Source organism: Chenopodium quinoa, unplaced genomic scaffold, assembly GCF_001683475.1.
Source record: "Chenopodium quinoa cultivar QQ74 unplaced genomic scaffold, ASM168347v1, whole genome shotgun sequence".
NCBI lineage: Eukaryota > Viridiplantae > Streptophyta > Magnoliopsida > Caryophyllales > Amaranthaceae > Chenopodium > Chenopodium quinoa.
In genome coordinates, this window is record NW_018744066.1 from 5422 (window position 1) to 26877 (window position 21456).

At 41.8% G+C, this 21456-nt stretch overlaps 1 pseudogene; it reads right to left on the bottom strand.

The window, feature by feature from the left end:
• Window positions 1-14901: 14901 nt before the first annotated feature.
• On the bottom strand, window positions 14902-20991 carry LOC110690831 (annotated as a pseudogene).
• Between the last annotated feature and the right edge of the window lie 465 nt (window positions 20992-21456).

The following is a 21456-nucleotide window of genomic DNA, read 5'->3' on the forward strand; positions in this document are numbered from 1 at the left end:
ATGCCAAAAATTTGCACCGGTAATCCATCGGCCATGCCTAGATCTCCAGCCAATTCTTAATCCTCTTCCATTTGCACAATGGGGGTTGGATATTCTGGGACCCTTTCCCGAGGCCCCATACAAAAGAAAGTGGCTGATAGTCGGAATCGACTATTTCAGCAAATGGATTGAAGCGGAAGCTGCTTCAAGCATATCTGAGCAAACTGTCAGACAGTTCATCTGGCAGAACATAATAACTCGGTTCGGCATCCCAAAAGTTTTTGTGTTCGACCACGGCAGACAGTTTGACAACCTGCCCTTGCGCCGATACACTGATCAATTCGGGATAAAATTGGCTTACTCCGCGGTTTTCCATCCTCAGAGTAATGGCCAAGCCGAAGCCGCAAATAAACAGATCCTTAACGCTCTCAGAAAAAGAGTAGAGGATCAAAAGTCCAAGTGGGTAGAGGAACTTCCGGGAACCCTCTGGTCACTCCGGACAACCGAGAAGGAGGCAACGGGGCATTCACCTTTTCAGCTGGTGTATGGATCCGAAGCAGTGCTTCCAGTGGAAGTGGGCTCAGAAAGCCTACGAGTGAATCTCTTCTCAGCCGAGGAAAATGAGCAGCTCATGAAAGAGTCCCTCGACTTCCTTGACGAGATTAGAGATCTAGCCCGAGAAAGGATGGCTGCACACAAGCTCAGAATGAGCAAGTCCTACAACCGAAGAGTCTATCAACGACCTCTCAGAGTTGGGGATTTAGTTTTGAGGAATGCTGCAGCTGTTCAAAAAAGTCGCATTCATGGCAAACTCTCAGCATCTTGGGAGGGACCTTATGAAATTTATCAAGAGCTTCAGCCCGGTACCTTCAGACTCAAACAAATGGATGGCACCGAGCTGAAAAACCATTGGAATGCCGATGTGCTCAAAAAATACTATGTGTAAATCCTTCGGATAGTACAATCTATGTAAGTACACTGATTTTGTTTATAAAAAGGCCATCGAGCCAGTATTCATTCAGATTGCGTGTATTCTTTAAGTCTTTATGCTTTCTACGGTTTTTCAAAAATTCAAGGTTTCATTCGGCGCTGTCCGGGGTATTGCATAATGATGCCTTGTACCTCGGCAAGCCGTAAAACCTGCCAAAAAAAGATACAAGCCCGAAGTATTGCATAGTGATGCCTTGTACTTCGGAGAATCTGTTCCTTTGGGCAAAAAGGCCATAGACTTATCCGAAACATAGCCTAAAAAATAGGAACTGATAAAGCCCCGAAGTATTGCATAGTGATGCCTTGTACTTCGGATGAATCAGTTCCGGGTGGTAGTTGCAACTCTGAAGTATTGCATGATGATGCCTCGTACTTCAGATAAACTGCTGCCCCGGCATGGTGTTTCGGATAGTTGTTCCCTTGGATGAATTGAAGAAAGTGTCACAAGAGTACCATCTCTAGAGTGAAAACTCTCAGGTGGGAAATCAGTACTTTAAAAACAGATGTAGAAAATAAAGCAAAGTGTTCAAAGATCCTCGGCTTAGCCGAGAAAAATTATCAGCCATTCCAGAATTCAGAAGACCTCATCTTCAGATTTCTGGGGGGGCAGAGGGAAATAGAGAAATGGCACAACTGATCTAATACCCTTCAGCTCAGCCGAAGTTTGATACTTATGTCAGTTTTTTCACAAGTTGAAAACATCCGAGTACAAACGGCAAAAAGAAGTCTCAGCAGAAATGATTCTCGCTAGCCGAAGTTCTGCACTTAGCAAATATTTGAAAGATCATTCAAAGAAAGCAGTAAAGTGCGAAGACTGGTAAAGCGAAGAAAAAAAAAAATACACAAGAAAGCTGAGAAAGTGAACTTCTTTGAAATAAAAATGTTGAATTACAAAAATAGTCGGCAGCCGCCCACAAGCGGAAAGTAACAGCTGCCGAAATACGTACAGGCAAAATAAAAATATAATAAGCTGTTGTACGATAAGGCAAGCTGAAGCAAAAAAAAACAAAAGGCAAAAATTCAGAAAGCGGCAAGTCTAAAGTTGAGCGCATGATGAACCGCAAGATTCTGAAGACGACTGCCCGAGTTCCTATGCTTCAGCCTGAGGATCAGACTGATCAGCTTCATTGGGCCCAATGGTGGTCTCAGCTCCAGCAGCAGAAGAAGCAGGCTTTGCACTTTGCCGAGCCTCCCTTTCCCTCTGCTCAGCCTCCAACTCCATCCTCTCAGCTTCTTCCTCGGCTTCCTCAGCCTTAAGGATTTCAGCTTCGATTGGAGTGGCATACTTCATGCGAGGGTCTTCGGGATCTTGGACCCATTCAGCACATTTGGACCAGTCCAGCTTCGGCTCAGCATGAAGGCAGACCCTTCGGCACACTCTGAACCCGTTTCTAAAACCCATTTCATACTCTTCTTGGGTATAGATACGGACTTTGAGTAGAGCCTCAGCATCGGCCAACTTCTTCTTCGTCTCCTCCAAGTCTTCCTCGGATCTCTTCAGCTCATCGACGAGCTTGGAGGAGGAGCCTTTCAGCTCGGTAAACTCTTGCTGAACCTGGGAAGCCTCGGCCTGAACTTGGACCATTTCTTCCTTCTTGGCAGTGAGCTGATCCTCAGCCTCTTGTAGCTTAGCTCTTTGAGCTTCAGCAGCAGCAGCAGCCCTTGAGAGTTGGACATCCCTAGCTTGGAGCATCTCTTCAGCAGCCATTCTGCTGGCTTCAAGAGATTCTAGCTGATGCTGCACTTCAGCCTGTGCAGCAGCTCCTTCTTGGATTCGGCTCTCGATAGCAGCCTTGAACTTGGAGATGTCCATCCCCAGGTGCTCTTGGAGGAATTTTTCCCCTTCCATCAGTGGGGGAAAAACTTCCTTCTCCATAGCGTCGCAGAAGGTCTGGAGGGCTTCAGCAGCCTTTTTCTCGTACTCCTCAGCCTTCTGCTGCTTCTCTTCAGCTGCTGCCTGCTTCAGCTTAGCAAGCTTTAGCTCTTCCTCGGCTACCCTTTGATCGTGCTCGGCAGCGTCCACCCTATCTTGTAGGGAATCTATCAGCTCTACAGTGAGAGTCTGATTGTGCACGAACTGAAAACAGGGGCACAAGTTAAAAAAGTAAAAAATAATAGCTGAAAGGTTGAGTTCAGAAAGAAATCAAGGCAAGGAGAATTACCTGCATCATCAGCAGTTGGTTGGACCTGGCAGGGTCAGGAACTGATCTGCTGGATTCGCCCATCCCAGCAGTGGCCTTCAGCGACCAAATCCTTGCCCTATCTACTTCGGACAGGCCAGCAAAATCGCCGAAGTAGGCTGCAGCACCTTCTCGGTTCTGACCCCATATGAGGTCCCAGATGTGGTCTGGGACTGGAATTCGGGGGGCCGAGAAACCCATTTCTCCAGACTGCAGCGTCTGGAAGGAAGGGAAGGATGACGATGGAGCCTCTTTAGCTTTGGGTGGCTCAACGTCCTCCTCCTTCTCAGAAGAGTCAATTATTGTGACCTCTTCTTCTTCAGGTGTGAGGACGAAGGCCCCAACCTCTCTGGCAATGTCCGCCGTGAAACCCTCAGCACTGGGCATCACGGCGTCTCCATCCTTGTCCTCGGCGGCACTCTCTCGAGCTTCTTCCAGAACCTCTCCCTTAGGTTTGGGAGTTCTCTGATCCACCTCCATCTCGGGGGGTGGCGGAGAGGCCCTTGGGGGTGATTGAGGCGGTGGCCGGGGAACCCTCGGCGATCCATTGCCTTCCTCGGGTTCCCTTATTTCAACGCCGATGGTCATCGGCCTCCGCTGAAAGTCATGCGGGCCGATGATGGCCATTCTTCGGCGCCTCTTCTGAAGCGGCTGCTCGTCCATACCCGAGTCTGAAGACTCTTCTTGTACTTGGTCTTCGGGACGAACAGGGGCTTTCCCTTCCCTGTGTCTGCTGCTCTCTTCAGACTGTAAAGGGCAGGCAGGGGGAAGAATGTGAGTAAAAAAAAAAAAAAAAGAAGAAGAAAAGAAAAAAGTTGTCTGAAAGCTCACCGAGGTTTTCAGCAAAGCCTCGTCTTCTTCAGCTGCTCTAGCTGCAGCTTCGGCTTCAGCAGCTCTGGAGGACCCTTCTCCTCCTTCACAAGCCTCAAGTACTCGTGCAACCTCTTCGGCTGTGCGGGCAGCTTCAGCTTCCTCGTTCAGCAGCTGAAACCAAGGGTCTCTCTTCTTCCACCAAGGCTTCTGCCTCTGATACAGAGCAACAGCCTCAATTTGGAAGTGGGAAGAGTCCAGATGAACTTCCCTATGCCTCGGCTCAGTGATAGACGGGGCCCGTTCAGTTACAACTCGCTCTCGGTTAACACCAAGACGAGCGTAGTTAATACCAACGTTGGTCTCGTCCCGCTCTGAAAAAAGGAAAGGGAAAAAGTTTAGCTCAGATATGTTGGCACAGCATAAAAAAGCAAAGCGAGAGAAGAAAAAGAGGTAGTTAAAAGCCTCGGCCCCAGCCGAAGAAGCTTACCATCCTTAAACTTTCGGCTGAGGCCAACAGCTGCTAGCATATTCTCTTGGAAAACGTAATGCGTATCGGGGAGCCAAGTCTCCGGGATATGCTGCATTCGACCACTCCCCCCCGGGTTCGGCAGCTTGCCGAAGATATGTTGCTGATCCAGGTTCGGATCCGCCCCGCTATCTTCGGGAGGACCTAAACTTCCCATATCAGGATCCGGCTCGGCAAGATACCGGGGAGCGCTGAAAACGTAAGGGTGGCTCGGCTCCGTGGGTGCCCTAACCCAAATCCATTGACCTCTCCAGTCCTTGTCTGAAGAGTCGTTCGGCCACATGGTTAGGAACGGGGGCCGAGACTCAATCCGATACCACCCAGAGCCATGGCATCCGTGCCCACTTTGAATGTTTGGCACTAGCCGATGGAGCCTTTTGAAGCAATGCAGGTTCGGCACGTACCTGAAGAATTTGCAGACCCATAAGTACGTCATTACCCTTCGGATGCTGGTGGGGGTCAGCTGGCACAGGGAAATGTTGTAATGGATCAGCAAGTCTCGGACGAATACGTCCAAAGGGAACCTCAGCCCGTACTGGAGTTGTCTTGTGTACACCCCCACATACCCCGGGGGTGGACGGTGGATTCTATCGGAGGCCGTGGGCATTCGGCACCAATACCCATCGGCTTCAAGGATGCCGTAATGCAACTCAATTTGCTCGGCAAACCGGTACTGATCAGCATTCTCCACCCACCATGAGTAGGGGCGGTTCTTTATCATGGCCGAAGCTACTTCGGCATCCTCCCACTCTGAAAACCCTGGGAGGATATCCCAAAGGACAGCGGGAACTTCATCATCCCGTCCTGAAGCGCTCACCCCCTCAGCCCTCTGAGGAGGAGCCGAAGAAATGGGAGTCGCCCTAACCCCTTCAGCAGGGTCAGACTCTGTCCTTCGTCCATTCCAGGTCCCAATCCTGTCCCTGGGATCGGGGATTAGCCTTGCTCTTCTTGGAGCACGGGCTCCACCTCTAACTCCCCTCACCATTGACGAATTTCGAAGGAAAAAGTCGAAAAAGGGGAAAGAGTGCAAAGTCGAAGAAAAATGAAATAAAATCAAAGGAATTTACCTTGATCTGAAGCAAAAGTCGCCGATTTACGAATTGGTAGTGACAAGTCTCAGCTTCTAAGCTTAATGCTCGGGGAATTTGCGAAGTTTTGATGCGGGCTCTTGAGCGTTCTTGAGAATTCTGGGTTTGTGTTGATGAATGAGTGGGGAGAGAAGACGCGCCTCTATTTATATCTCCAGAAATGGGAATTCAAGGAGTCTGCGTTTCAATTTCTCTCAAGCACCCCACTAAGTAACCGTTAAACACACGACCTTGCAGTTAAATCGCCCACTACCCGTCCAACTTCCGCAATTATCCACATTAACTGTTGTTATCTCATTAATCATGGGTTAATTACGGTTTAAATTCACATTTTTGGATTAACAAATCATTCACTTCCCTCCTTTTCTGATTAAATCAAACCCGACCCGTCATCCTTCCAAATCGGGTCTGGGGGGCAAGTTGTTTGGGTCCAATTTAGTCCAATTGGGCCTGGTCACTGAATGATCCAATTAAAAGCCCAAGGTTAAGGTTCAACTCTCCAAATGTGCTAAAGTCAAAAATCAACATCCTCAAAGCCATGTCAAGGTCAGTCAACGGCCCAATCAGCTTGGCCCAGCCCAACTGACTTCCGGGCCCAATCCGCCTCCTTCATTAGCCAAGGTATAAAAGCCAACAATTTGGTCAATTCTTGGTAAGACAATAAAGCCTCAAGCAACTAAACTCTTGCACAGCTTTCTCTCTCTAATATACTGACTTAAGCATCGGAGGGGCCTTCCTCGGCGTCCCCCCCGAGGCTAGTTTACGTGTATTTGTTGTGCAGGAAACCCTCGGCTCCTGCGTCGTTCGGACCGAGACCAAGTTCCCTCAAGATAAAAGGATCTTCCGAGATTCGATTGTTTTCATCCGAAACAAACAATAATGTTTATTTTACTCCTGTTTAAGTGTGTCAAAATAAAAGTTACAATGTATAATGGCATCATGGTATTCAACTTATGTTATGTGCTTGTATATCATTACATGACACCAAGTCTAATGTCGTATGGACAAGCGGAGTAGACAAGTATGTAGTTGAGCCACCTAGCAAAATCTACTTTTGAAATGCGGTTTCTTTTAAATTGATAAGCAAAATTACGCGTGCAAATCAATTTACATTATAGTTGAAAAAAGAGCTAAATAAAATTCTCAACAAGCTTATGAGTGACAAGATCGAATGAAGAAAGAGAACTTGATAAGAATTGGCCCCTCGATTTCACGCTTTAATCGGTCGGCATTGTATGCTAGCTTAGACACATTGAGAGTGAAGGAAGAAAACAAAGAAAACTCCATCCCAAAGAGCAACTAGTACGATTGATTGCATTAGCTTGAAGTCATGCTTATCTACAAAATATATATATATATATATATATATATATATATATATATATATATATATATATATATATATAAGTAAATTGTATTCGTAACGTGTGTATATATATATAGTGTGTAGATGTCAACTTAACTTTTCGATAAAACCAAATAAGATAATAGAAATTGGTGACAAATGACTAATGTGCAATTCAAAAGTTAATTTTGCTAATTTAAACTTGTAAATTAAAACCAATATGATGACTTAAATATGTTATAAGGTCCCATTAAGGGGATTTGTTAAACATCGCCCACAAATTACTACATAAAGCCCACAAATTCACTTGGTTTCCCTAAATTGCCCTTGACCTTAAAAAAAACACTCACACTCTCATCACTCACACTCTCATCACTCACACTCTCATTGCTCATCTTCTTTCAACCTCTCTAAAAAAAAAAAAATTCAAAATAACGACAATGTCGAGGCGGCAAGGCAAGGAAGTGGCGGCGGCGGCGGCGGAGGGAAGGATGTCCCAAGGTGGAAAGGTATATTTTGTTTAAAAAAAAAAAAGGGGAAAACCGCCGTGAACGCGGTGGGGCGCCCTGGCTGGACGCCCAGCCGGCGGTGGTGGCGCCAGATGCAGACGCCGCCACCAGTTGGCTGGCGCCTGGGCTGGACGCCACCGCCACGGTTGTGGCGTTTAGTCTAAGCGCCGCAGCCGTGGCTGTGGCGTCCAGCCCAAACGCCAGCCAACTGGTGGCGGCGTCTGCATCTGGCGCCACCACCGCCGGCTGGGCGTCCAGCCAGGGCGCCCCCCCCCCTTTTTTTTTTAATTTTTTTAAAAAAATTGTTTTTAAATTTTTTTTTTTTTTTTTTTTTTGTAATATAATTTTGAATTGTTTTTATATTTTGTTGTTTATTTTTATAAATTTTTTCAATTTCGTTGTATTTTTTCTACGTTTATATTTTGTTTACTATTATTTGTTTGTTTTTAGTGTATTTGATTTGCGATGATGATTATTTATCGTATAAATTTTTGTATGTTTATATATTTTAAAATTTTGTGTAGGGTCGTCATGGTGGGGGGAAGAATATAGAGCTTCTTAGTAGAAGTTATTCAGTGGAGAGGTCGGGGCATAGACATGTCAGATCCCGTGGTATTTCGGCCTCAGTTCGTAGAGAACGGATCCACCGTCGGGATGAGGATGACGATGACGATGATGATGCTGAGGAGGGTGACCAGGAGGAGGAGCAGGAGGAGGGCGCAGATGAGGATGAGGATGTGGACGATGGCAGTGGACCGTATGATGATTACGGTCCATTCAGTCAGAGGGTTGATGACATGTACGAGACGCATATGGTGGAGGTGCGTAAGGGTAGGGGTGGTAGGTTTGTTAGTAGATCTGGCATATCATCTGCGTCCACTGTCTCTGGGGCAAGCAGGAAACGGTCGAGGGCGGGTAATGATTCTTGGGTTGTTAGGAGTGAGGTGCCCGGTGGGCCTGTTGACGGGAGTGTGATTCCTAGCTTTCTAGGACACATAGCTGCCCGTATTTGGGAGGACCAGGAGAGGCCTTCAGTTACGGGGTTGTTGAAATGTCATACCCGGGAAAAGACTTGTAGTTTTTTGCGTACATGGGCTGAGGCCTGGCCGGCGGAGAGCGAGATGTTCGAGCGACTGGAGGGCACTGGGGTGAAGCACGTTCCTGCCACCATGCACGATAAGATTGACAGTACGCTGATCACGGCTTTCATTGAGCGATGGCAGCCGGATACAAACTCTTTTCACCTTCTGTTCGGTGAGATGACGATCATGTTACATGACGTCGAGGCCATTCTGGGGATTCGTGTTGAGGGTAAACGACTTTGTGCTGTGGCTGATGCGGATCAGGCAGATTCGCTGGCGGAGTTGTTGGCGGTGGACAGGGCTGCACTGTACACCGAGGCGCTAGGTGTTTGGGAACACGGAGGTGTGAAGATCGCATCTGTGTTGCAGCGGTGTTTGTACCCGAGTGCACGTAGGACGCCCGACGCACAGCTGAGTGCTTATGTTTTTCTACTCCTCGGATGTACCTTGTTTCCGGATAAGAGCGGCGGAAACAAGCTCAGGCCACGCGACATCGTAGAGGCGTGTGACCCCGACAGTGTAGGCCAGTTTTCCTGGGGATCGGCTACGTTGGCGTATTTGTATCGCCAACTAGGATTTGCGAGTCGGGCTGACGCGGCAGGTATCACTGGGTGTCTGACTCTATTGCAGACTTGGATATACGAGTATTTTCCTGCATTGCGACCACATCGTGACCCAGTTCCTATTGATGAGGGGATGCCGCGTGCTTGTGCGTGGAGTCCCCGCTCAGAGAAGAAGTCCGTTGACCGCCTCCGATCGATACGGTTATTGCTGGACAGGCTGTCCCCCTTAGAGGTAACGTTTATTTATAGAGTCTACATTTTATTATTTTCACATATTATATTCATGTTATTATATTTTATATGTTGTAATTGTACAGGAGAACTGGATGCCTTTCGGCCCGAACCCTAGTGTTAGGGTACCCAGGACCCTGTACACGGGACTCATTCAGTATCGTGACATCGTCGAAGCGTACATGCCCCAGCGTTGTCTTCGCCAACTTGGATTTGTCCAAGTTGTCCCTCCTCCCCCGGCGTGCCCGATGAAGGCGGTCCGACCTGCATCGTCGAGGGAGTACGTCGTGGAATGGTCGGATATCATGACCGGGACGTGGGACCAGTTTCCGATGGTGGCTCGATTATGGACAGCGGAGTTGCAGCGGCCGCCCTCTGGGGTTACTCCCATGTGTGACCATTACTACATGGAATGGTTCAACCGGTATTCGCACCCGAGGTTGATCGCTGATCTCGACCACAGCGATGATGATTATGTGCCACCGCCTACTGCCACGGAAGCGGTATGTCTTTTATTATATTTATCGTTGTCTTTTAATTAAGTTTTATTTGTTGTTATTGTATTTCATCTTCTGTTTTTTGTTGTATGCAGTGGATGGGAAAGATAATGCAAGACGTTCAGAAACTCTCTCTTGAGAAGGACAGCATGAGTGCAACAGGGAGAGCTGTTGTTGATAGTCTGGAACAAACCCTTGCGCAGTGGGAGTCGTCGTCGAGGAGGGATTACTGATGGTTATTGTATTTTATTTATAGAACATTATGTTGGACATTATGTTGTAAAATTGTAACATTTTAGATTGTTCTTTTAGCTTCCAACTTAAACATATTATCAGTGCTGTTTTTAAATTTTGATATAACCGTTCGTGGATCCGCGCAACTTACCCATGCAACATATAGAATGCAGTAAGCAATACAATATAAAATATTAATGTTCTCATTAAAAGAGCAACGTACAAATAAGATTACAAATAAAGAATGTAAACAAGAAAAACTAAAATGCAGCTAGGGTGTTCCATTCGTGGATCCGGTCATTATATAGCGCATCCCAACCCTCTACGCTCGCTGTGCGAATGTTGTACCACCGAGGTATAATCGGTGGCACCGGAAAATCGGTTGACATGTCTAGTCGGATGAAATGTCTGTATGACGACCCAAGAAACGCAATAGCTAGCTCTCTGACCGGTGTGGTGACAGTCTCACGCGACCGCCAAGGGAGAACCGTGGTACAAGGATAATAAGCTTGACTATGCACTCCCAGGCCGAAATGCATGACTGCGCATTTGTAAATGTTTGCAACGGCAAACAGATCTAGGGGCGCGTCAAAATAATGATTTTCGCCGCAAGGTCCACCTCCCCACCGGATACGTCGGAGAGCGCCATCCAAGTCATCCTCGTACACATGACGATAAACATTTCGGTTAGAGGCAATTTCGCTGTACATCAACTCAAACGCACTCCTGTTCCGCCGCTGTCGACCTCGAGGACGGTCAACTCCTTCGGGTTCCTCATAATCTAAGTTAGACGGGTGGAACATGTCATGAAGCACATGAGTAGCGTCACGAATAATAGAAGGATGGCTGGAGGACACTCGGTCGTACATCGAACGGAACTGCTCCAACTCTTCCTGTTCACGGTCGGCCGTTTGATTGTCTGCATGCTCACCAATAACAAGCGTCCTCCAGAATGAATGGACCTGATCAACATGTAACGACGCCCTTTCTTCTGTAATAACGCGATGAATGGTGCATGCGCAAGGTAATCCATGAGTTACTAAAATAGTACACCCACACCGAGTATACACTTCGTCAGCCAAGTCCCTCACCCTGTTCAGCTCAGTGAGAATCAACCCCAAGCAGTAGTGCGACACACGACCATGGAGAATCTTAAATATAAAATGGCTATACATCGTACCATGTCGTCGTCTGGAGTCCTCTAGAGAGTTCCTGATGTCGTTCTTCTGAGTTTCAATTGACTTGTTCAGTCTAGCGAACAGTGTATCCAAAGCAGCGGTCGATGAATCAATCCAGTCCTTGGTAGCTCTATGAGCGCTCTCAACTCTACATGTTGTAGTGTTCCCAAAATGAAGTACCTGGTTTGTCCAATATTTGACAAACTTTTCCCTATGAGGGACCCATTGATGCATCACATAGTCCACCAGTGCCGGACACCACTGGTACGAATCCCTGAAGTTAGCCAATGCTCGCTCATACGCTTCCTCTGTGGTAGCCTGTAGGATCTTCCGCCACTTACCATTCACCAATCTCTCTGCCATTTCCAAATTCTTCTTGAAAAGGTTGTAGGCTTTCACTTTCACGCAGTTGTTGATGTGCCATGTGCACAATAAGTGGTTCGATTCGGGAAACAGCTCTGCTATGGGGGCAAAGAGACCTCCCTCACAGTCGCTGACGATGGCTGCTGGATGAACATTAGGCCCGATGTAGTTTCTCAGCTTCTCCAAAACCCAATAATAACTTGGAGCCGTCTCATCCCTGATGATTGCATGACCAATCAGAAAGTTCTGGTTCGTTGGAGCCATCCCAACCATCTCAACCAGAGGGAACTTGTACTTGTTTGTCTTGTACGTTGAGTCGATCAAAATCACAAATGGCCAAGACTTGATCATATCAGCACAATCAGGATGCACAAGGAAAAGATGAGTCACCTCCGCTGTATCTTCATCAGAATCAAACCAGAACAGGTAACCACGTGATTGTGCCTGGTGTAGCAGCTGCTGTATAGGGTTCCTTCCCTCTGACCGTTCAAACCTGAGTTGCTGTCTGACGTTGTAGATGTGTCTTCGGTTTGGATGGTCTTCTGGAAATTTCTCTAACACAGATGTTAATATTTTAGCAGGCTTCACTTGAGCATCACTCATTTCTTTCACAACTAGTTTCGCAGCAGGACTTAAGCCGCTCAGTTGTCGATGACCCTCTTCATATACTATCATCTCATGGTTGTGATACCCCCATTTAGAGTAACCTATCACTTCCCAACCGTCACGACTCCGTAGTTGTCGAACCTTTACTCTGAACTCACACCCACAACCTTTCCGCTTTGTGTCAAACCGAGTGGCTGTACGAAAATCTCTTTCTTCTCTTTTGCGATAACGGTCACATCTCAAAATGCGATCCATTCTACCATCCCGTTGAGATTTATGAGTTGCTACTACCAAGCAAAATCCAGCTGCAATTGCAACCTGTTTTGCCCAATCAATCGCCTGTTGAGCTTCTTCGAATGGACCATCATGTCCAAATATCTCACTGTAATCATTTCCGTCTCCACCATATTCCTGCATCAATTATATATTACAATAAATACATTTAACGGATAATACATTTAATTTCTATATTTCCACATAATTAACACAAAAAAAAAACATAATTATATATAATCAAACTTAATTTTTATAAAAACCCAATTCGAATTTTCAAACTAAATTTAAAAATATACCATTTCGAATTTTCAAATTTAATTTTAAAAAAACCTCTTTCGAATTTTCAAATTTAATTTACAAAAAACCCATTTCGAATTTTTTAAAAAAATCATTTTCGATTTTTTATTTTCACAAAAAAATTAAATAAAAAACAACAACAAAATCAAAAAGGAAAAAATAAAATTTAATTATTAAAGGTGGCGTCTGCCAGGGCTGCCACACCCACTGGACTGGCGCCTGGCAGGGCCGCCTCACCCAGTGGAGTGGCGTCTGCCCAGGACGCCAGTCTGGTGGTCTGGGCGTCTGGGCTGGACGCCACTCTGGTGGTCTGGGCGTCTAGCCTGGACGCCACTCTGGTGGTTCTGGCGTCCGGCTTGGACGTCCAGGCTACGGTTTGGGCGTCCACCCTAGACGCCGTAGCCACTACGACGGTAAACCGTGAATTTTAGCGGTCACTTACCTCGTTTTCCGTCGACGACGACGTACCTCCGGCGTCCCCCGCATCTCCGGCCTGCCATCCGGTCTCCCCCGACGAGCCAATACGGCTCCACATTTTTTACACCGAGATTATCTCAATTTTAGCAAAAGGGCATAATGGTCAAATCATAACATATTTGTGGGCTTTATGTGGTAATTTGTGGGCGATGTTTAGCGTTTCACCTCATTAAGGATACGGATATTATGAATTGAAGAAATAAAGAATAGATTTGATCCCTTTATTTGCAAAAGTTGGTCTCTTTGTCATGAATGCAAACTTTTCCCATCGAACCTTTTAACACCTACAACAATATTTTGTGGGTTGACGTGATCAGCTGCAAATTGTTCAAAGTTTCTTTATTCTTTTATATCTACAATTGACTTTTTTTTTTTTGTTTAGGGTTTTCTAACAAAATTATTTATTGTCAAATTCAAAATCTCAAAAAACGTTATAAGAAAATCAAAAAGAGTGGGTTATTTAGGAAAGTATATAGTTAGCTCCTAGTTGTAATCTTGAAATGGTTATTTTTAATTCTTTTTCTTTGGTTTTAGTTGTTACTTTTTGCGACGGAGTTCTATAAAATGAGATTGTAGGTTTATTATGGCTCGAGTGTAGGTGCAACCATTAACCAATGTCACGTCTATGTTTCATTAGAACGAGTAAGGTAATATCTAGAATATATTACACGAAGTATACTATATGTTGTACAAATTGCACTAGATAAAAAGAATGGTTACCAACAATATTTAGTACAACAGAATTTTTAGTGCAAGTAGTGTTTTTGTATGGAATAATTAGAGTACATAAAATAGAGAATCAAGCAATGAAAGTCAAAGGGCAGTATATTAAAGATGAAATAATCCACTCAATTGGTATATGCTGAGAAGAAACTAGATACAAAGTTCTTTTGATGAATGGTAAGATTTAGTAAAAAAAAAAATGGTAATTCTTCCTTTATTTTTCACTAAACGTAAAAGTGATAACAAATAAATTGATATCACGATAAAATCAATCAATATTAGTCATTTATTTTATTTATTTTACTATGTAATTTTTTTTTTGGAATTGGTTTATGCTTGAGGTTCAAATCTAAACCTGTAATTTGCATATAAATTTCGATTTTGGATTGGATGATCTCATGATCAAATAAGGGGTCAAATTAATGTATCTAATCATGTCTATTGTTGCTTATTGTGTGAATAAAGAGTAATCATGATTTTTATACTGTATTGGCCGTAATTTAATTTGCCATATCCAGGGATTATTTCAATCTTTTTCAAAGAGGGTCACTGATATTTAGAAAATGTATGGTATACCAAATAAGAAAATGTGGCACAAGTCACCACATTTTAACAATCTAATTTACAAAATACAGTCGTTCAATCAAGATGAGTTCACTGACTTTTGTAAGCAATCTAAAATATCAATCATGTTGTCCAAAAAAAAAAAACATTGAAGATAATACGAAGTATTAATCTACTTAGTATGTCAAAAAAAATAATAAAAATTAAAAAAAAATAAAAATCCCAGAAGTATATTGCAATAATTGATAAACTCTTTTCAACTTTTGTAAAAATTGGTTAATGGAAGTTGTAAATAGTACTAATCCGTAGTAGAAACTGACTTGACTCACAGTAGACATTTCAAAGTAAAATTCTTGGTATTCAAAACTAATCTGCTTTTAGTAATACACTTATACCAGATTATATTGCCTCAAATGAGAAAGGTCCAGAACAAAATTGGTGAAGGGGCTAATCTTGACCATGGGTTGCGAACTTACAATGCCTTTACCTAGGTATACTATCTTTGCTACTTATGCTAAAATTACAACAAAAACGGACATACAGGGCGAGTATATGGCTCCAAGGGAGCCAAGGGAGGCTGACATTCACAGTAATGATATACAGAAAAACAGCAGGAAGGGCACTCGTTCTAACTGAAGCTACAGCTAGCCAGCAATGTCCTCATGCATGCATCTCTTGAGTTCATGTTCCACCATCTTTCGTCCAGATTCACAGGCAGTCAGTATAGAAGACACAATGTTTTTTCTGCAAATCTTTGTACTGTATTGCTAATTGTACATCCCACTTCTCACTTGACCTTGCAAAATGCAAAACATCAGCTTTAGGTTCAACATCTTAGTGTTTAAACATGTGCATTAAATAGTTTCTTCGGAAACTAACCTGTCTTCCAGCACTGAGTCATCAAGATTTTTCATCATGCCATCAAAAATCGCATAAAGGTCATCAAGAACCTTCTTCTCAGTTTCCAAGCTTTCTTGCAACTGATACAATAATAATAAGCGAAAAGTGGGTATGAGCTTCCAAATGTGAAATCGGGTTTCAAGACAGCCTTAGGCAACACAAACAAATTTTGTCTATCACAACCTCGATGAACCCAAAGACTTCCCTCTATAGTTCCCCTATAGCATGCTCAGGATACCAGAAACACCCTCGTGATAAACAGAAAAATTCATTACAGTTAATAATAGGGTAAAGCTACTACAACCACCCAGCTTCATTGCTTGAATACTATCTGAATTCCAACAATACACCTCCTAATAAAAATGTCTGAGGTTGTGGCATCAATTCATACGAAGTATTAGCTAAGTAGATGACCTAATGATGTTCAAAGTCAGACAAAAGCAAATCATACCAGTGTCATAGTATGCAAGCCAGGATTCACAGCATTCCGTAGATGCTCCAAAAGTGGTGATGGCAGTCTATAGTAAAAGAGGCCTTGGTTGGTCAAAACTGAAAGCCAAGCACCCCGAACCATGTGTTTGGTATCATCTTGACAGCCTTCCTCAGAAGAGCAGTCTGAGCCTTCTTCAATATCTACAATGAATTCAATATCAATAAAAAAAAAATTCAAGAAAATTGAGATATCATCCCCACGGGAGATTATAATAGCTCTGAATAACCAGAAAAGAGCTCTAACTACATTTATTGTAGAACATCTGCGAAACTCACCAAGCGGGATAATATCATAAGGGTTCACTTCTTGTGGTAGAAACCCATAGAAGGTGAGCAGATGAGAACTAGATAGATTTCCATAGCTCAGATAGCATTGCTCTCCCCTATTGCATGGTCTTGAGAGAGGAAATTTGAGAGTGTTTGTCACAGAGTCTACTTTTCCATAATGCATAATATGTGGGCAAACCTGTGGACAAACAAGATCATATTTACAGACATTCAGAAAGAGATTGGCTGTGAGCCCATGACTCACATGGAAGCGATAAAGAGGCATCCAAAGATAGGTTATGCTGCTTTCTGGTTATTAACTTATTAAGGGATTTTATCCAAGAAAGATAAGGAAAACTTCTAATTGATATCAGAAGCTCAGATAGTTGATCCAACAATGATTCTTAAATGGGTTTTTTCTATATTGAAGGTCAATCTGATAATTGGAATACGTTAACAAGATGATAACTACACATCGCCTAGCTAACTGAATTGCCCAAAAGTATGCAAGGGGAGGGAGACCTTGTGGGGGGAAAAAAAAAAAAAAAAAAAAAAAGGCGAATTTCAGACAGGGTGAGTGTATGAGTGGATGGGATTTTCTTCTAGTTTGAGGATGTAACTGGGTTAAAACTAAGAGTAACTAATACTATGATTTAGCTGTGTGAAAAGCTGGAAACCAATTTTCTGAAACCCTTTCTAAATTAATACTTGTACAACAAAACAAGAGAGAGAGAAGAAAAGTGAACATACAGAGTGGTTTAGAAAACCTGCAACAGGGATCAAACATGTCTTCAGCTTTCCATCGGGAAACATAATTTTCATGGAATTGGAGTACCATAGCTCACATGCCCATAGGTACTGCTCCCATGTGTAGAACTCTGGTGAGAATAAACCAGGAAAACTCACGGAGAGAGCGGGAAACAACTGATCATATTCATAACGCAAATGCTGCAATGAACATATAGACAGATATGAAGCAACAGGTAAAATTGTAAAAGTAGAGAAAAAGCAATAATAATACTCTCGCCATCTTAAAGATAAATGTCCCTTTATTTTCCTAGTCCCAACTATGTCCCCTCATTCCTTAATAGATGCAAATTCACCCAATATTCTTTCCCTACTCCAATTATCCAACCACACAATTGGTCAAATCTTACTCAGTATATACTTTTTTAAGTAAAAAATTCTCCAACGACATTATCTTTGTGAGAAAAGAAATATTTAGTTTGGTATGGTTCAATGTCTGAACTCGGAAAAAAGCAAGTGTCAACAATGGTGAAGCATTGCTGCAGGGCATAGTAGTCATATAATACCACATTGTAATGAAAATACAAGAACCCTTCAAATTTATAGACCTGGGACATTCTAATACTGTTATTTTTCACGGACAGTAAGCAAACCAATGTCCAAATATGCAAAAATCTGAGTTGCTATAAAATATAAATCCAAAGAGATTTTATATCAGTAACAGGAATTCCTTTAACCAAAATTTATAGACCTGGGACATTCTTTGTTACAATTCTAGTATGCTTGTTTTTCACGGACAGTAAGCAAACCAATGTCCAAATATGCAAAAATCTGAATTGCTACAATTTATAAATCCAAAGAGATTTTATATCAGTAACAGGAATTCCTTTAATCAAAATGAAGCAGACTATTGACACTGACAGAATTTGACAAAATTCCATATACATTTTTTACAGGACCAGTAAACTGAATTAAGCAATTTAATGTACATATATGCACAGAAATGAGTGTTACTATACATTTTAACTCCAAAGAGAGCTTACTTATCTACTCCATTGTCCACATTAGTTCCACAACCTCCTTTAACCACAACGAAGCAGAAATACTATTAACTAGATTTTGAAAAATAGCAAAATAACATTTTAGACAACCTGCTTCGCTTGTAATATCTCTTCTAAGGCCAAGGTTCCATCCAAAACTATCGTCGCCTCCACACCAAAGCTCAATCCTGTTTGAAAGAATACACATGGATTTAATGAGATCACTATAAATAGTGTGAGAATTTTTTGTTAAGATTCGGGGGATCAGTTAGACAAGATAAAGCTGGTAGAACATAGGAGATAAATTCTTAAAAAGTAATCTCCTAGATGCTAATCATTTAGCTTCCAGGTGATTATAATGAATGGATAATGTAAAGCTTAAAACATCTAAGAAAAGAGTTAGGCAGCAGGACAAACCAGTATTAAACTGTTTGGGAAGTGCATCAAAGTAGAATTTGTACTTCGAGTCAATGTTGTGCCTCTCCCTCATACTCCACAATAACAACATAGTTTCAGCAGAAATGCCATCTATCTTTTCCAAAACATGAATCTGAATAGAAAAAGAATACAAAGTTATTATTATTTTCCCTCATATAACAATAACAACATAATGTATCCAACTGTTTAGTAAATCACGTAATTCAGAAGGTGCTGAAGGATGGAGCACTTGAGTCATAGTACATGTATTGATGTATATAGTTTATGCATATGTAATCCTTTCGCCAATTGAAGCATACCATGTCAGATTCATAGACAAGGTCTTCTGAGATAATAACAGAAATAGGTATCTCCAGAGCTATGTCTCCAACCCCAAGGTCTTCTGTTGCCAGTGCTCCTCTCCCAGCTCCTTCAACATCTAGGTTGTCACAAAATGTAAACATCAGCACAGGAAAGAATTGTAAGCAACTTTCCTAATACAATACCTCTGATTTGAATAAATTTAAATTAGAGCATTCCTGACATACAAGCTATCTGCAGCTTAGATACGAGACCATGGCTTTCAGCCCAACTCGTAAGATGCTTCTCACTGTCACATGCTTCCTTTACCATCTCTGTTTCCAATTTATTTTTGTTCCCAAAATTGAAAATTCTTGAGATAATTGCAACTCGTAGAGCTTTCAGCGAAGCATTAGTCACATCACTTTTCCCACTATGATCAACTAGAGAGAGGACACAATTCAGAGCCTCTAACTCATTTCGAGGACTGTAAAATTCTTCTGTTATACCGTCATCTGAAGCACTAGCACCAAAATAAAGCTCCATCTGCACCAGAAAAAAGTAAGCTTTTCAACATTACCGATAACATAAGTTCTAGAATATTTAAGCATTCTGATGAGCTTATCATCCTGTACTAGAGCAAACATACAAAGTATTGTATGGACAATATGAACATAACATAGAATGGATACTTTAGCTTTCATGCTGAATTGAAATGAACTATTGACAGAGCCATTTCTAGTCTACAGACGAATTTAGATGTATATACTTCATAATTTTAACCAATAAACCACTTACCTCATTCAAGTGGATTATCCGAGCTCTCTGAAGCAAGGCATCCAACTTGCCTTTCAGACTATGAGGAACTAAAGTCTTCTGCAGGTATACACGGTCACTTGGACCGAATCCCTTATCGTTAAGCAATTTCTGTAATAAAAAAGAGACCCCATAAGTTAGCACAACAATCCAGATAACCATGTTTATTCATAAATTAAGCACACAGAACTGTCTTCAGGCATCTCGCAAGCCTAAAACCAAAAAACCTTGATAAGAACATAAGGATTAGCCAACTCAAACACTATCAAGTAAAAGCGATTCAAAGTGCTCTGACTTCATTGCTTCTAAAAACAAGTCTCACTCCATCTAACACCCTTAAAACTCCCTATAACATGACTACTACACATAAATGCACCAGTCAATGACGTTCCAAGAAACAATTCAGTCAAATGATCACATCCAGAAAGTAATGCATTAAAATTAGGTCATAAACAATCATTAATTTGATCATGGATTAAACTGGTCATAACACAGTTCCTAGTCCTCCTACATCAATACATCATACCAGTACTAACTTAACAGATGAATAATCAAATCAAGTATAACAAGTCAGCAACTAATTCAAATAGCCAAAAACCGAAAAAGGCGAAAACTACAGCACACAAATAAAGAAATGAAACACAGAAATTCATCCTTGTTTTTTCAATTCAAATTCTGATAAAATATTTACTCACAAGTTTCTTTTCAAACAAAGGGTCATCTTCAGACAATTCCACAACCAAGAAACTTTCATCAGTCCCACCAACATTGCTTGAAGGAGACGGCTGCAATTCAACAAAAATCAAAGTTAGTAAAAAACACATTATAAAATGAAACAAGATTTAGAAAATGAAACAAGATCAAAGTACATACACTATTAGAACAACAAATTCAAACACCCAAGAAAACCCACATTCAAATATAACTCATATTTGCCCACCAACTGTTTGATAAAAGTACATACATTATCAGAACAACAAATTCAAAGAAAAATTTGAGAAATATTCAAAAGGGTTTTATGTATTGCTCTTAACTTACCCATTTTTTTTTTTCCGAAATAGTAATTTTAGTAATAATATGTGCCAGAAAACAGAGGATTAAAGGGTTAATTCTTTATGACCAGTTCAAAGGAATTCAAATAAAAGGACCCAAGAAAATTGAGTTCATCAGATTATGGGTTAAGAAAAATGAACCCAGTAAGTACAAGAAATTGAGAATTACAAGATATAAATGAGCTAAAATTGTAGCGATTTTTACCTGAGTATCTTGAATGGAAACCACCATTGTTGCGAAATATCTGAGTAGAGTTTAAAGGGAAGAAGAAAAGTAAAAGAATGTCAGTGAAGTTAAGCGTCTCTTAAACTAAACTTGATGAACTCCAAAAGCTGAGAAATGGTTTTCAAGATTGTTTGTTTAACAAGTTGTGATTGTGATTTTACTCGTTAAGTCTTAACTCGATTTGACCTTCTAGTTATTAGTTCGGAGTCTTTGGACTTCGGAAGTGTTACGTGAGTTGTTTCACTTTATAAATAAAAGGCAAATTATATAGTCCGAAGAAACAAATTACATTGGTTATGTGAGTTGTTCGAATTGTATTCCTCAGATTATTTTCAGTTCAGTTAGTTCTTAAGCTCAGTTCAGATGTTCAGTGAATAGATTAGGCCCTAAATTTGTTTTGATTTTATACAAAATAATGATTTTATTGCGACGTCTTTTTGTGTTTGGATTGAGTAAAATCAGTTTCAAGTGAGTATCATATTCTTTGGAGTCAATTGGGAAAACATTAAAGAAAATTAAGAAGGCAACACAACAGTATACCCACGGTTTTTTTAAAAAAAAATAAAAATTACGAGTACTCTTTAAGTCTTTAATTGGGATGTGTAGTCTAGATTTCATGTTTTTTGTTCAATTAATGTCTTGAAACTTGGAAAAAAAATGATGTCATAAATAGTTTAG